Source organism: Gossypium hirsutum, chromosome A02 (genome assembly GCF_007990345.1).
Source record: "Gossypium hirsutum isolate 1008001.06 chromosome A02, Gossypium_hirsutum_v2.1, whole genome shotgun sequence".
In the NCBI taxonomy this organism is placed as follows: domain Eukaryota; kingdom Viridiplantae; phylum Streptophyta; class Magnoliopsida; order Malvales; family Malvaceae; genus Gossypium; species Gossypium hirsutum.
The window spans coordinates 6230705-6246081 of record NC_053425.1 but is presented as its reverse complement, the minus strand read 5'-3'; the positions used below and the strand labels follow the sequence as shown (position 1 = coordinate 6246081).

Genomic DNA, 15377 nt, shown 5'->3' with positions numbered 1-15377 from the left:
AGACCACAAAATCTGGTAAGTAAGCTCGTAAATTTTATTATTTAATATTTACGAGTAAAATATGGTTTTAAAAATATTTTGGAATTAATAATTTATGTCTTATAATGAATTATTACGTTTGAGTGATAAAACCCTAGTTAAAGTAGTTTTAGAAAATGAGGTAACGGGACCTCGTTTTTATAAACCGAGCCGTAAATATTTTTATAAATATTTACGGAATGTCATTAAGGTAGTATTAAAGTTTCGTTAAAAAATTTTAACATTTTAACAGTTAATTAATTAAAAAAGACTAAATTGAAAATAATACAAAACTTACTAACTATAATAATTGAGTGATTAAATGGCATGATTAATAAATAAAGTAGTACTTAGGTGGTATGCCTAAACTAATATAGTTGGACGGCAACTTGAATGGAAATGATAAAATAATATAAAACCAATGGCAATTTTGTAATTAAATAGAAATTAACATAAATTAAAGTGAAAGTAGAACATTTTTATTTCGTTTCTTCTCCAACATTCCAGCCAACGCCATAGCCATGGGGAGGTTTCCGTTTTTGGCTTTATTCTTTTACATGTAAGTTTAATTTAGCCCTGTTTTCAATAGTTTTTCTATTTTTGAGATCGTTACAATTAAATCTAATTAATCTGTATCTTTGATTTTGAAATTGTTAAAGATTTTGAAAGTTGCCATTGATGAAACTTGTGATTTTTTATATTAAATTATGAATTTAAGATATTAATTGTTATTTAAAAGTATTTTATTAAGTAATTTTTAATGAATTTTCTGATTAGGAACTAAATTATTGAAATAATATAAATACAAGGGTTTGTTGTGAAATTATTGCAAAAATGGGCTGTATTGAATGTCACGAATATTTGGGTAGCTTTAATTTGTATTAACAATGGTTAATTTGCATGTTTTGAATTCAGTAACTAAATTGAATAAAAGTTAAACTTTATGAGAAATTTTGTAAAAATGTCTAAAATGACTAAATTGCATGAAATGAATGGTTTTATCGTCTAAATTAATAAATTGAATGAAATTATTAATTTAGATCAAGATCGGGTGAAAAATCGAGGAAAATGAAAAATTATCAAAATGCTCCTAAATCTTGGTATTTCTGCAATTTAGCCAGGTAAGTTCGTGTAACTAAATTGTGTATATTTATATGTTTGAATTGAATGTTATATATGTAAATTGTATAATTACTATATAAATGAAATTAATCACATATTTGACAATGCCCGATAAATGTTAAGTCCCGTTGAATACATGGAATTCGATGGATACAGGATTCCCGATTGATTGTGATTCTTCATATATTGCAGACACACTATAGCTCTTCTGAGTGTCTTATTTAAGCCCTCTCGAGCTTCCTGTTACATGGTTCCTGCAAGCATCCCAATCGGTATTGATCCTATATATGTTGCGGACATGCCGCAGCTCTTTGTAAGTGTCTTGTTATATGATCGGTATTGATCCTACATATATTGCGGACATACCGCAGCTCTTTATGAGTGTCCTAATATATGGCTCTTTGTAAGCTTCCCGATATGGCTCACTAGAACCCCCCGATATATGGCTATCCGAAGCTTCCTGTTAATGGCTCTTCGGAGCTACCCGTTATATACTTGGATAAGCTTTCCGTCAATGGCTTACATGAGCTTCCTGTTCTATGGTTAGAGAGAGGGCTTCCCGATTATGTGCTTAAATAAGCACCTCCGAATATGAATTGACGGATTCTTGATTTGTACACTTCATGTGTATTACTTTTGTATCAATCGATATTTTAAATGATTCAACGGGTAAAGTTTTGATATGAGATAACATGAGTTCGAAATAAACTATTATCGGTATATACCTGAAATACATGGAAATGTTATTTATTTGATATATTGAAACATGACATAGAAAATACATGTATGTGAAACTTGCCTAATAATAATGTATATTCATGATTATGAACTGTTACCGTAATAAATATACACGAAATTCATGAAAATGATGGTACATGAAATACTGATATAATGAAATGAATGATATATGTTTATGAATAAACGGCAAGAGAATGATATGTATCATGACATGTAAATATGCTACTATTTTTGATATGTTGATTCAAGGAAATTATGTATGTTGACATGAGTAATAAACTCAAGTGTGACATGTCGAGAAAAATAAGTTTATCAATGTTGAATATATAAGTAATATGTGCAAGTACACTAACCATTGGTGTTGCATGATGCTTAGGCAAGTGTCAAGCTATTGGTTGAATGGTAATATGAGTATTTATATGATGCATTAAATTAGCAAGTATTTAAGTGAAAATATGCTAGTGTTCATCAAAGAGTGGTAATGTTTAAATTATGCAATTTTTTATGAAATGACTTATCATGTGATCAATTTGAAAAAGACTTTGGTTAAATGAACTAGCTTGTGACTAGAGTTGAATGATATGTTTATGACTTGTGTGTCATGCATATGGAATAAGTGTTGAAAGTAAAGAAAAGCAAATGAAAATTAAGAAATTTAGAAGAGTTAAAGTTATTTAAAATCCTACTAAGCTTGGGATAATATGTACAAGTGATACTGTGAATTAATTCACCTCGAGAATTGATGAATATAGCTTCATGAGTATTGTAGTATCAATACTGAATTATTCTTGATGTGTATAAATTTCATATTTGAAATGAATTGATATGATGAAAGATTACACGAGCTTACTAAGCATTCATTGTTTACGTGTTTATTTTTATTTACTTTATAGATTATCGGAAGCTCAATTGGGTTGGAAGCTTGTCAGAGCTATATCACACTATCCATCGATTCTATCGGTAATTTTGGATGATTTGATTCTGTTTATAATGGCATGTATAGGTTAATTTGGCCAATGTTAGCTTATAAATGCTTTGTAGTAATTAGCCATTAGGATGGCTTATGATGGATATGTTTTAATGTGCATATAGTATCATGTTAGATGTGAGTGTTTGTTATGGTTGAATGATGATAAACTTATAAGTATGTTAATACTTAGTACAAGTAGGCATATAAGTGAATTTGGTTAATTTGATAAGTTTGAATACTAGAATATATGTGATGATAATACATGTATAAAATTGGGTTTTAGCTTGATTTGAATGCTATGATATAGGTTGTTGATGTGTAAATGTGTTGAGTTAGGTTGATGACAAATGGGGTGAGAAAAGTGGCCTTGTAAATGGCCTATTTTCATCCACACGGGCAGAGACACGGGCGTGTGTCTTAGCCGTGTGTGACACACGACCTAGCACATGGGTGTGTGGTCTGGCCGTATGTCTCCTGCATCTTAAAATTTAGACGCAGAATACTCAAAATTATCCACACGGCTTAGCACATGGGGTGAGGTGGAATTTGGGATTGAGTTGTTTCCTGGCATAGTTTCGGTGTCTATCGCCCCTTACCGAATGGCATCGAAAGAGCTGACGAAACTTAAGGCTCAGATTCAGGAGCTGTCAGACCGTAGGTTCATTCGTCCTAGCGTATCTTCGTAGGGAGCACATGTTCTATTTGTAAAGAAGAAAAATGGGACAATGAGGATGTGCATTGATTATCGAAGCTGAACAAGCTAATGATTAAGAACAAGTACCTACTTCTAAGGATGAACGACTTATTCGACCAGTTTAGAGGGGTTTCTGTGTTTTTTAAGATTGATCTGAGTTCAGGTTATCATCAGTTGAGAGTCAAGGAGGCAGATGTGCATAAGACAACATTTAGGACTCGATATGGACGTTACAAGTTCCTAATTATACCCTTTGGTTTGACTAATGCACTGGGACATTTATGGATTTAATGAACAGAGTATTTCAGCCCTACCTGGATTAGTTTGTGATGGTGTTAATTGACGACATCTTGGTATATTCTAAGACAAAGGATGAGCATAATGAGCATCTTAGAGTGGTTCTACAGATTCTTCGTGAGAAACAGTTGTATGCAAAGTTCAGCAAGTGTGAGTTCTGGCTTCGGGAAGTGACATTTCTGGGACATGTAGTGTAACACCCCTAACCCGTATCCGCCGTCAAAACAGGATTTCAGAGCATTACTAGAATTTTCAAATCACCTAAAAAAATTCAATTAAATACTTACTGATTCAATGCATCATATAAATAAATATATTACTATTCAATAAACAACTTGGCACTTGTATAAGCATCAAACAACAACATAGTTAGTACACTAGTATATATTTCATATAAATTCAACATTTATATACTTATTTTCTCGACATGTCACACTTGAGTTTAATAATTGTCTTTACTTACATAATTTCCTTATATCAACATATCAAAGATAATCATATATGTACATGTCCTGAAACATATCATGCTCTTACCGTTTCTTCATAAGTATATATCATTCATATCATTATATCAATATTTCATGCTCCATCTTTTCCATATATTTTATGTATATTTATTCCGGTATTAGTTTATATCAAACTTAACATAAATTATATTCCATGTACTTATACTTATTTCGTTTATCTATCTTCATAATTATTTCATACAACTATTTTGTACATATATTTCCATATGACCAGTTCTTATAAGCATTTCACACAACTATTTCATATAACCATTCGTCATATGATACATATTACCTGAAAATCAATTGTTCAATAGATGTCATAGCCTCCCATCCACGGTCTTATTTATCTTTGACATGATGCCATAGTGTCTTTCAACTATGGTCTTACTCATTTTCTGTCATGTTGCCATGGTGTCTTTCAACCATAGTCTTGTTCATTTCATATCATGTTGCCATGGTATCTTTCAACCATGGTCTTATTCATTTCATGTCACGCTGCCATAGTATCTTTCAACCATGGTCTTATTCATTTCCCGTCATGTTGCCATGGTATCTTTCAACCATGGTCTTACACATTTCATATCATGTTGCCATGGTAACTTTCAACCATGGTCTTACACATTTCATTTCAGAAAACACACTCCCGCGAACCTCATCCTTATAGCGAGATTACCAGTCCAGGCTAAATCCCTTGGAACGACAATTACTATAATGAGCTTGGATTTGAATTACCAGCCCAGGCTAAATTCAGACCCTAATTCGGATTACCCGTCCGGGCTAAATCCATTTTACACGTATTCTTTGGGAGGGCTATATAAGGATAAAATCACCTGTCCGGGCTAGATCCTTTTTACTGTCAATTCCTTTTCAGAGATCCATCGAATTTTCCTTTCATTCAACCGGGATTTCTTCCCCTTTTTTATCAAATATATCAATGTTTCATCAATTTTCATACAATGAATATTCAAATCAATAGCATACATTTCAAGCATTTAAAAATATAAATCAAGTTACACGAACTTACCTGGCAAAATTGCAGAAATATCAAAATTCAGGGGCATTCTGGTAATTTACCATTTTTCCAAGTTTCACCCGATCTTAAATTGAAAATTTCATTCAATTTATTAATTTAGATAATAAAATAATTCATTCCCTTCAATTTGGTCATTTTTGACATTTTTATAAAATTGCCCCCAAAGTTTTACTTTTATTCAATTTAGTCCTTAAGCCTAAAACATTCACATTAGCCATGCTAGCTGAATATTCATATATATTTTCCTCCTCCTCCTCCTCTCCATTCCACATCCTTAATGTATATAACACACTTGTAAGTAACATTATCTATAATTTTTATTATTTACTTTTATAAATATTCAAGTTGTCCATCTGTGTCATAGTCACTAAATTATTTATATCTGGAGATATAAACCTCTAAATTAAGATCCTCTAATTTTCACTGCAACTAGACTCATATATCTTCTTACTATAAAATTTTCACAATTTTTGGTTTAGCCAATAAGTACAGTTTATTCTTTAAATTTACCCATGTTCTGCTGTCTGATAGTTCTAATCCTTCTTTACTAAAAATTAATTATATTCTCGTACAAAATTAAAATGATGTTCTTGTTTGTTTCTATTGAAAATAGACTCATTCAGGATTCTAAAAATATAAATTTAAGCCCATAATTATTTTTATCCAATTTTTTATGATTTTCCAAAGTCAGAACAGGGGAACCCGAAATCTTTTTGACCTTGTCTCACAAAATTTATTATATCTCATGATTTAAAATTCCATTGCTTGCATAATTTCTTCTATAAGAAACTAGACTCAATAATATTTAGTTTCACATTTTATACATCCTATAATTTGATTTCTAAAATTTTTGGTGATTTTTCAAAGTTAGACTACTGCTGTTGTCCAAAACTGTTTTAGTGCAAGATATTATTTATCATGTTTATAACACCCTTATTTTCTTTCTCTACACTATTTCTTATCACTTTCTCTTATTTTCTCTTCACTAACATATCAAGAACATAGGACCATATGTAAGGAAACTCTAGATTAATATTAATTCCATACTTTTTCAATAATATCAAATTTAAAAATATATTGAAATCATTGTGTTCTTACCTTGTTCTATTGATTTCAATCTTCATCTTGATTGTCTCTCTGCTTCAGCTTCCATTTCTTGAATCCAACTTGATATTCTAACTTCCTATAGTCTCCTTAACATTTTTCTCTATTGGTAGCTAGAGAAATTCTTTTGATTTTTGGGTGAAAATGGTGAATTTTTAATAAAAGGACCAAATTGTAAAGATAACAAAACTTTTTCTTTCTCTCTTCCTCTCACGTTAGTGCATGGGAAAGATGGATGAGAATTGCTCATCTTTCTTTCTTTATATACTAATAAAATGATAATAAAATATCTTATTAAAATATTAATGAAATAATATTTATCTAATTAAATAATTATAAAATATCAAAATATCTCTAGCATCATTATTACTTTCTAGATTTCTCTCTCTTTCAATTAACCATTTTGCCCTTTATTATCTTTTAAAATTCCATACTTGAGTCATCATTTAATTTGGTAAAATTCAAATTTAGTCCCTCATAGTTCTTCATCTATTCAATTTGGTCCTAATTCATCCATTTTTCTTAGTTTCTAGATCATTCCACCCTTAAAATATTTACACTATTGGTCCTTCAAAATTTTCATATTTACACTTTAACCCCTCAAATTTTGAGTATTTACTCTTGTGCAACAAAATTTTTCTCACTTATACAATTTAGTCCTTTCTTGAATTAAGATATCATAATATACTTCCCAATATTGACATAACTCAAAATTTCCCTTTTTGTCACTTTATTTCCTTATTTTACTATATCACGGATAATATTTTACTGTAAAAATTTTCGAGGTATTACATTTAGTTTCTACTGGGGGGATATGAGTTCATCCTTGTAAGATTGAGGCTATGTTGGGTTAGAAATAGCCGAAGAACGTGTCTAAAATCCGCAGCTTTTCGGGGCTAACAAGATATTATCGATGACTCGTAGAGGGGTTCTCTTTAATCGCAGCGCCGTTGACTAAGCTTCTACGTAAGGGAGTTTCTTTCGTTTGGACTAATGCACTGTAGGAGAGCTTTGATAAGCTCAAGACTGTTTTAACTCAGGCTCCTGTTCTGATATAGCCTGAACCCAATAAAGATTTCGTGGTTTACAATGATACGTCGCATGTGGGTTTGGGTTGTGTTCTGATGCAAGATAGGAAGGTAGTTGCTTATGCGTCTCGACAGCTTAAGACTCATGAGACTAATTACCCGACGCACGATTTGGAATTGGCGGCGGTTGTCTTTGCTGTGAAGATCTGGAGGCATTATCTGTACGACGAGAAGTGTACCATCTGCGCTGACCACAAAAGCCTCAAGTATCTCCTCACTCAGAAGGAGTTGAACCTTAGGCAGCGTAGATGGGTTGAATTGCTTAAGAATTACGACTGCACTATCGAGTACTATTCTAGTAAGGCCAATGTGGTGGCCGATGCATTAAGCCGTAGGGTTATGACCTATCTGAAAGCGATGTTCGATCGACTGAGTCTTTTCGACGATGGGAGTCTGTTGGCAGAACTTCAAGTGAAACCGATGTGGATTGACCAGATCAGAAATAAACAAATCTTTGGCAAAATTATTATTTTGCGCCTATATTTTTAATTAATTATGATTTTATCCCTATGCTCGAAAAATTAAATTCATACAATCTAATCTTTATTTCAAGCCTAACCAATTTTCATATATAACAATAGCAGCTCATGAATTTCATAACATTCAAAAATTTTCCATCTTTTCAATTTAGTCTCTAAATCATAATTTCATCAAAATTCATTTTACAAAAGTTGTTTATCTATTAACAACCTTTCATTTTCTACTATAAAACTTCATAATTCAACTATACTCATCCATGGCAAAACCCTAACACTTTAATAGTTTTGCAAATTAATTCCCGAAATAGCTAGATTAAGCTATTACAATCTCGGAAATATAAAAATCATTAAAAACGGGATAAGAATACTCATCTAATTAAGCAAAATAAGCTTGTCTATCTTCAAGCTTCATAACTAGGGTTTCCATGTATTTTTAATGAAAAGATGATGAAAATAGATTATTTAATTCATTTATCATCTTTATTTTATTAATTTTCCAAAATTAACCTAAATAATTTCTTAATTTCCAATGATGAATAACCACCCTTATCTACTAACTCTTCAAAATGGTCTATTTTCCATATAAGGACTTCTAATTTTAAATTCCATAGCTATTTGATACTCTAAGCTACTAGAATTCAACTTTTGCACTTAGTGCAATTTGGTCATTTTCATCAAATTAGACGTATAACAGGTAAAATTTCTTAACAAAATTTTTATACGATATTGCAGACCATAAAATAATATTAAATTAAATTTTCTTCCGACCTCAGATTTATGGTCCTGAAACCATTATTCCGATTTTATTGAAAACGACTGTTACATGAAAATTCTTCTAGATGACTATATAGTGGAGGCGGGTGCTCCAGAAGAGACCGAAGACATAACTAATAAGTAAAACTCCAGAAGAGATTCTGGTATCTAAAACTGAAGATTAAAACAATGAAAATAAGAGATTTTGATAAGTTATGTCAATTCGAGAAAATGTGGAACTAGATAATAAAAGTGGTCGACAATGAATTTGCGTGCAATATTATTATTGAAAAAATAAAATAAAAGGAGGATCTTGAATAAATTTATTGAGTAATATAGATATGAAATAAACTTATCAAAATAGAAAGACACAACTTAAGTACAATTAAATTAGTGGAGTTTTTGGACCAGTAGTCAAAATATCTAAAGGTATAAAACCAATGAGGGTGCAATTGAAATAGTTTTGCAAAAGCGGAATAAAAATATGAAGGTTTTCGCTAAGTCTTGGCATTGATTATGAAAAGATATGATATTATTTTGTGGTGGATGCAATAACTTTTAGATATATTATTAAATTGACAATTCATAAAAGATTTAACTTGTATCTAATGGTTATTGTTACAACCTTTTATGAATCACTATGTAGTAAAGTTTATATTAAAATCCTTAAAGGATTTAGGATGCTAGAACCATATTAAAATTCTCGAGAAATTGTTCATTTATATGAATTGAAATAATTTGAACATATATAGTAAATTTGACTTAGTGAATAGTAGTTGAAGTAGGATTCTAAAATTATCTAAAATACCTATTTATGTTTTTATAAAAAAAATCATGATTAAAGTTTGTTATGATTATTGTTAAATCTCCTGAAGAGATCAAAATATATTTCCCCAAATTTTCCTCGCTCATGACTTTTAAAATAATGGTAATATAAATGTTTAGCAATACATTTAAATATTCATTTGAAAAACTAGCATTCAAGATTGAATATGTAGAATATGAGAAAATATGTGATGTTTTCATGAGGGGGAGTAAATACGAGTTGCACTCTTTTTCCCTTAATCGAGGTTTTGTCCCATTGGGTTTTCCTGATAAGGTTTTTAATGAGGCAACATATTATGCGTATTATAGATTGTGTGCTCTTTTTCCTTTATTAGGTTTTTATCGCACAGAGTTTTTCCTAATAAAGTTTTAACGAGACACATTATCTACCAATGGACATCCAATAGGGAGTTTTATGAATATTTTATTAAGTGGATGTCCATCATGATCAAGATAAAGTTTTAATGTACTTTAAATTCTAATAATTATTAGAATTAAATCTCTACTTCTTTTATATTTATTATGCCTATAAATAGAGACTCTGATGAAGCCTCATAATCATCCCTTTTGATCAATAAAGTACATTACCTATTACTTTTATATTTTATTTGTTTTTTATTCTCTCAATCTCTCTCTATTTTATAATATATGTTATATTTTACCTTTTAAAATAATATATTATCCAATATTAAAAAACTAAAGAAAAATGGAACAGACAACCTTTGACTAAAAGAAAAACAGAAAAAAGGAATCAGCCAAGTTAGAAACAAAATAAATCCTGGAAATACAATCTCTCTGTCGAAACCATTTTTTGTGTAAGGAGGATCGACTTTATATTTAAAAAAAACGAAAATTGGGAGCCGCCACCAATTTTTTTTGTTTAGGTGTGATCGGATCACCAAGAAGTTTGGTCATTTTAATAAAACACTTTGGTTGACTAAAACAACGATTTTGGTCTACGAAATTTAAGAAAATGAGTTCGGGATTCGGTTACGTACAAGGAAAGATTAGCACCCTCGTAACGCCCAAAATTGGTACATAATTGATTAATTAATGTCTTAATGTCGAAAATTGAAAAGATTTAAAATAAATTTTGAAATACGATCCCTTTTTATGAATGCTTGGATAACTTGAAGTGGATATTAAGATTCTCTTGCTTCGAAGAAATAAAAAATCACATCCAGCACGTAGGACACAACATTTCAAACCTTCGATACCAAAATCATCTCGTGATTTCCAAAACTTATGCATTGAAATTTTAAAAGGTTATTCGGTTATTTGAGTCAAGCGAAACAAATCGAAACCCAGCACGTAGGGCACAATCTTTAGAATCTCCAAAAAAATGGAATATTGCCTTTATTTGAAATTTTAAATGGTTGTTCGGTTTTTCGGTTATTTGGGTCAAACGAAAAAATAGAAACCCAATATGTAGGGCACAATCTTTTGAATCCCCAAAAAACGGAATATTACCTTTTATGTTTAAAAATTCTTTTTTATGTATCGGGTAAAAGCTGTGGTACGATTTTATTATGTTATGCGCAATGAAATTGTAATACTAGCATGCATACTAAAAAACGTAATAAACGCAACAACATGAATAACTACAATGAGTGCAAAATGATTGATAAAATAGATAAAGAGGTAATGAAAACCATATGTAAATAAACAAAATTATTTAATAAAACAAAGGGAGACTCGAATGATAACAATAAAAAAATAAGTAAAGAAAATGGTGAAAAATATTAAATAAAACAAACAAATAAAAACGATAGCAAGAATAATGATGATAAAATAGGAAATAATAATAATAGCACATTAATAATAACGTTACGTAGATAATAATAATAATAATAATAATAATAATAATAATAATAATAAAAGTAATAATAATAAAGATGAAAGAAAATGGTGATATGAAAATAGGTGAAATGCATACACATGAAGTTAAATTTAAGTGTTTGAAAACGAAAGAATGAAAAATAAATAAATTAGCATAGGCAAATATAAAATTAAGTAAAAATGAACATAAAATATTAATGACAATAATAATAGTAAAAATAATAAAAATAAATAATATAAAGTTTGAAGGTATAAAAGATATACACAAATAGATTATAAAAATGATAATAATAAGGGTAAAAATAAAAATAAAACCAACCTATAAAAATAATAATGAATAAATGAATAAACAAACAAATAAATATTAAATATTAACTAAATTAGTTTAATAGTATAATCATAATAACATTAATAAAATAAATAATCTAACACTAATAATAATGAAGATATAAATAGAATGAGTAATTTATGAAAGAAAATAATAAAAAATGAATGGATGATGAATGAATAAATAATAAAACAATAATAGATAATAAAATAGTAATAACAAAAGTAAATGAAAATTGAAAAGAAATAAAGGAATTATGATATAATTCCAATAATATAAACGAGTAATGTACATTAATAAATAAATGAACGAGTAAGACCAGAGAACGATGAATATATATGAACCAATAAATAGATGCATGAATAAATAAACAAACAAAAAGGACTTAATCAAAATTCAATCAGAGATTTGGGATAAAATTATGAATGAAAACAAGAGAAAGGGTTAAATCGAAATCAAAACAGAATTAAAAGGCACAAAATGGAATGAAAATAAAATGTTAAGCCCAAATTGTGACGCGCGGATGAGATGGGGGACCAGGTGGGTAATAAAACCATCCCCCAAAACGCGCATTTTCATCAGGGACCAGAATGAAATAGTAAAGAAAATACAGGGGTGAATTCAGAAAATAAAAAAAGACCGAGATAAGGACCACATTAATAACCACCTCAAAAGTGAAGGGACTGAGGGCCAAAATAGACCCTCAGTCCAAAAGCACGCGGATCCTAGGCGGGTTTCGGGTCTAATCTCAGGCATGGTACCTAAACAGCTCCGTTTTAAGACCAGAATTAGGGTATAGAAACAATACCGTTTCAAGCCATATAAATCCAATTTTTTTTAAAAAAATTCATTTAATCCATGCTCTTAAAAAAAAATTTGCTTTCCCCATTTCTCTCTGAAAAAGGTTTGAGATTGGCTACAAGGGGTTCAATGGCTCACCGCCGTGGCCTCGTCGTGGCTCCGCCGTGAACGGTGGTTAAGGGCGCACAGATCCGGCTCCCTTTTAGGCCCTTTCCAAACCTTTTCCCCTTAAAAAAATCTAAAAGAAAACTAGATCTAGGGGATTTAAAACGGTATTAAGAGAGAAAGATGTAAATCATGGAAAAAATGCCTTCATTTTCGTGGCTTCTCCGACCTTCGTCGGAACTCGAACGGGTTTCATGAAGTTCAGGCTACTGGAGACCCATTCAACGACAGATGACGCGCCAAGGTAGGATTTTTATTGTTATTATTGCTTTTTTTTGTACTTCTAAAAACAAAGAAATAAATGAAAACAAAATGCACCTTTTTTACTTTGAATCTGATTCTTGTATTGCTATTGAAAGTGTTCGTGAAAATTTCATTTTTTGTTCCTCTGGCTATATAGCCGAATACACATTTGATTTAATATTATTTCTATTGCCTATGCCTTTGTTGTTTCCTTTCTTTGTTTCCGCTCTGTTTTCGCCTTTTGCTCTGTTGTCTTGCTTTGTTTCCCTTTTTTGCTTTCTTTTGCAGGCGCACAAGGGGTCAACGAGGCTGTAGACTGTCATTTCGGTGAAACAGAGGCTGAACCTTGGGCACCGTGCGTGCCAGGGGCGCACATGGAGGCGCAACACCCTAAGCTACTAGGATTTTTTGTTGTTTTATGTTTTGGGCTATTTTTCTAGGCTAGGTTTTAAGTTTGGGCTTGTATTTTGCTTGGTCCTTTTAATGAAATGGACTTATTATTTTTATTTTGATTTTAGTTTCTGATGGGTCCGGGCAATTTTGGCCCATTACACTCTCCTTTACTTAACTCTTTTGTATGTCGCATGTTTCTTTTATTTGTCTTCAACTGTCACTTTACTTATGATTGAATTTTTATAACTAAAATTTTATTTTCCATTAAATTTTACCTTTCAAGTTTAATTTAATAATTTTTTTATAATTTAATACTTAAAGATAATAAATTAATATGATATCGAAAATTAATAAAAATAGTTATTTATAAAATCTTTTTTTAATTTTTATTTTTCAACTTTTTTCTTTTATTAAATAAAAAATTATATTTTAATATATTATAAATTAATTTATTATTATCCATTAAAATAAAATATTTGAAATAATATTTTCTTGTCAAGTTTTATTTTTCAAATCATAAAAATCAGTATTATTTGGTAATTTTTAATTAAAAATCAAGATTAAAGGTCAAATTTAGTATAATTCAAATTTTAGTGGTAAAATTCTACCACATAAAATTAATGTGATAAATTTAATAATATTCTCAAAGTATAATGATAAATTTCAATGTTAAGCAATAGTACATTGACAATTTTACATGTTAACCCAAATTATTTTGTTGACTTAATTTTATTAAACACATAATTTTCCTTTCAATTTTGTAAACGGGCCAATTTGCCCGGGTCCACCAAAATACAAAATAAACAAAAATTAAACCCAAACCCAAAAACATAACCCAAGACCCAAACAAGCCCAATAACTAAACCTAGACCCAAATTACAAGCCCGATAGCCTTCGCATCGTACGACTGCCTCCAACGCCTCCGTACGCCCCACGTTGAGTGCCACATATCCCCACAGCTAGCCCCGTACCTCCGTACCTGTACACCAAACACAAGAAGACAACAGACGCAAGAAAATAGCAGAAAATTTGTATCTTTTTTCTTTTCTTCTCTCGACTATAAAGCCTAAAGAGAATCACCTGTATTTTTTTTACACGGACACGGAACAGGGAAAAAGGAATCAAAAATATTAAAGGTGATCTCAAGTTTTTTTTTCTTTCTTTTTCGATCTATTTTTTGGTTGGCTCGATTTCTTTTTAGTATATGAATCGACACCAATGAAAGCCCAAACATCTCGGAAATGAAGAGACTCGGGCGAGGGTCAAATGTTTTCTTTGATTTTTTTTGCTTGGTTTTCGAAAGAGTAAAGTACGATTTGAAGCTTTTTTTAAAAAAAAAGGGAAGGAGAAGAAGTGGCTTACTGGATCTCCATGGTTGTGACTTTCGCGGGCAAAGATCTAGCCGTTAATCGTACGTCGTCGGCCACTAATCGAAATACTGGCTCGTCGGCTGTAAGCCAAATGAAACCCTATCAATTGGGGGTTAATGGTTGCTGCTGTTTTTTTAAAAAAAAGAAAGAGATTAAAAATAGGTTATGTTTAAAAGATAATTGTTGAAAATGTTTGTTTAAAGGTATAATAAAAAAACAGCCACGTTCAAAGGAATAGAGATCCGCGCTTTGACCCGATTAATAGTCCAGATCCGCGCCCTTTTGTTTAGAATGGAAAAATTTCGACGTCTGGTCCTTCTCCTTTGCACCGCTTTATGATTAACTCCCATTTGCGTCTGATTTGCTTTGTTTTCTTTTGAATTTTTCCCAAAATTTAAGCGCTTTTTCATTTTAGCCCGCATTTCAATGCAGTGTTTCGGGATGGGGAAAATTATCAGCTTTGGTCCCTGTGAATTCGCGCGTGTTGTGTATGGGTCCTTATTTTAATATTAGTAGTTTGTTTTATTTATAAATTAACCCTATTACTTTAAATTCATTTTAATTTAGTTTTCTATCAACACCATGCATTGTTTTTCTTGATAATTCGT

At 30.6% G+C, this 15377-nt stretch overlaps 2 long non-coding RNA genes across 2 annotated transcripts; one reads left to right on the top strand and one right to left on the bottom strand.

Moving 5' to 3' along the window:
* Positions 1–12606: 12606 nt before the first annotated feature.
* LOC107936586 (uncharacterized) lies at positions 12607–13512 on the top strand. The gene is made up of 2 exons (XR_001694424.2): positions 12607–13007; positions 13295–13512. It is a non-coding gene; the product is annotated as an uncharacterized lncRNA (long non-coding RNA).
* Positions 13513–14099: 587 nt separating this feature from the next.
* LOC107936585 (uncharacterized) lies at positions 14100–15022 on the bottom strand. Its single transcript, XR_001694423.2, has 2 exons — positions 14762–15022; positions 14100–14378 (listed from the first exon to the last, which is right to left on the bottom strand). It is a non-coding gene; the product is annotated as an uncharacterized lncRNA (long non-coding RNA).
* Positions 15023–15377: the final 355 nt, after the last annotated feature.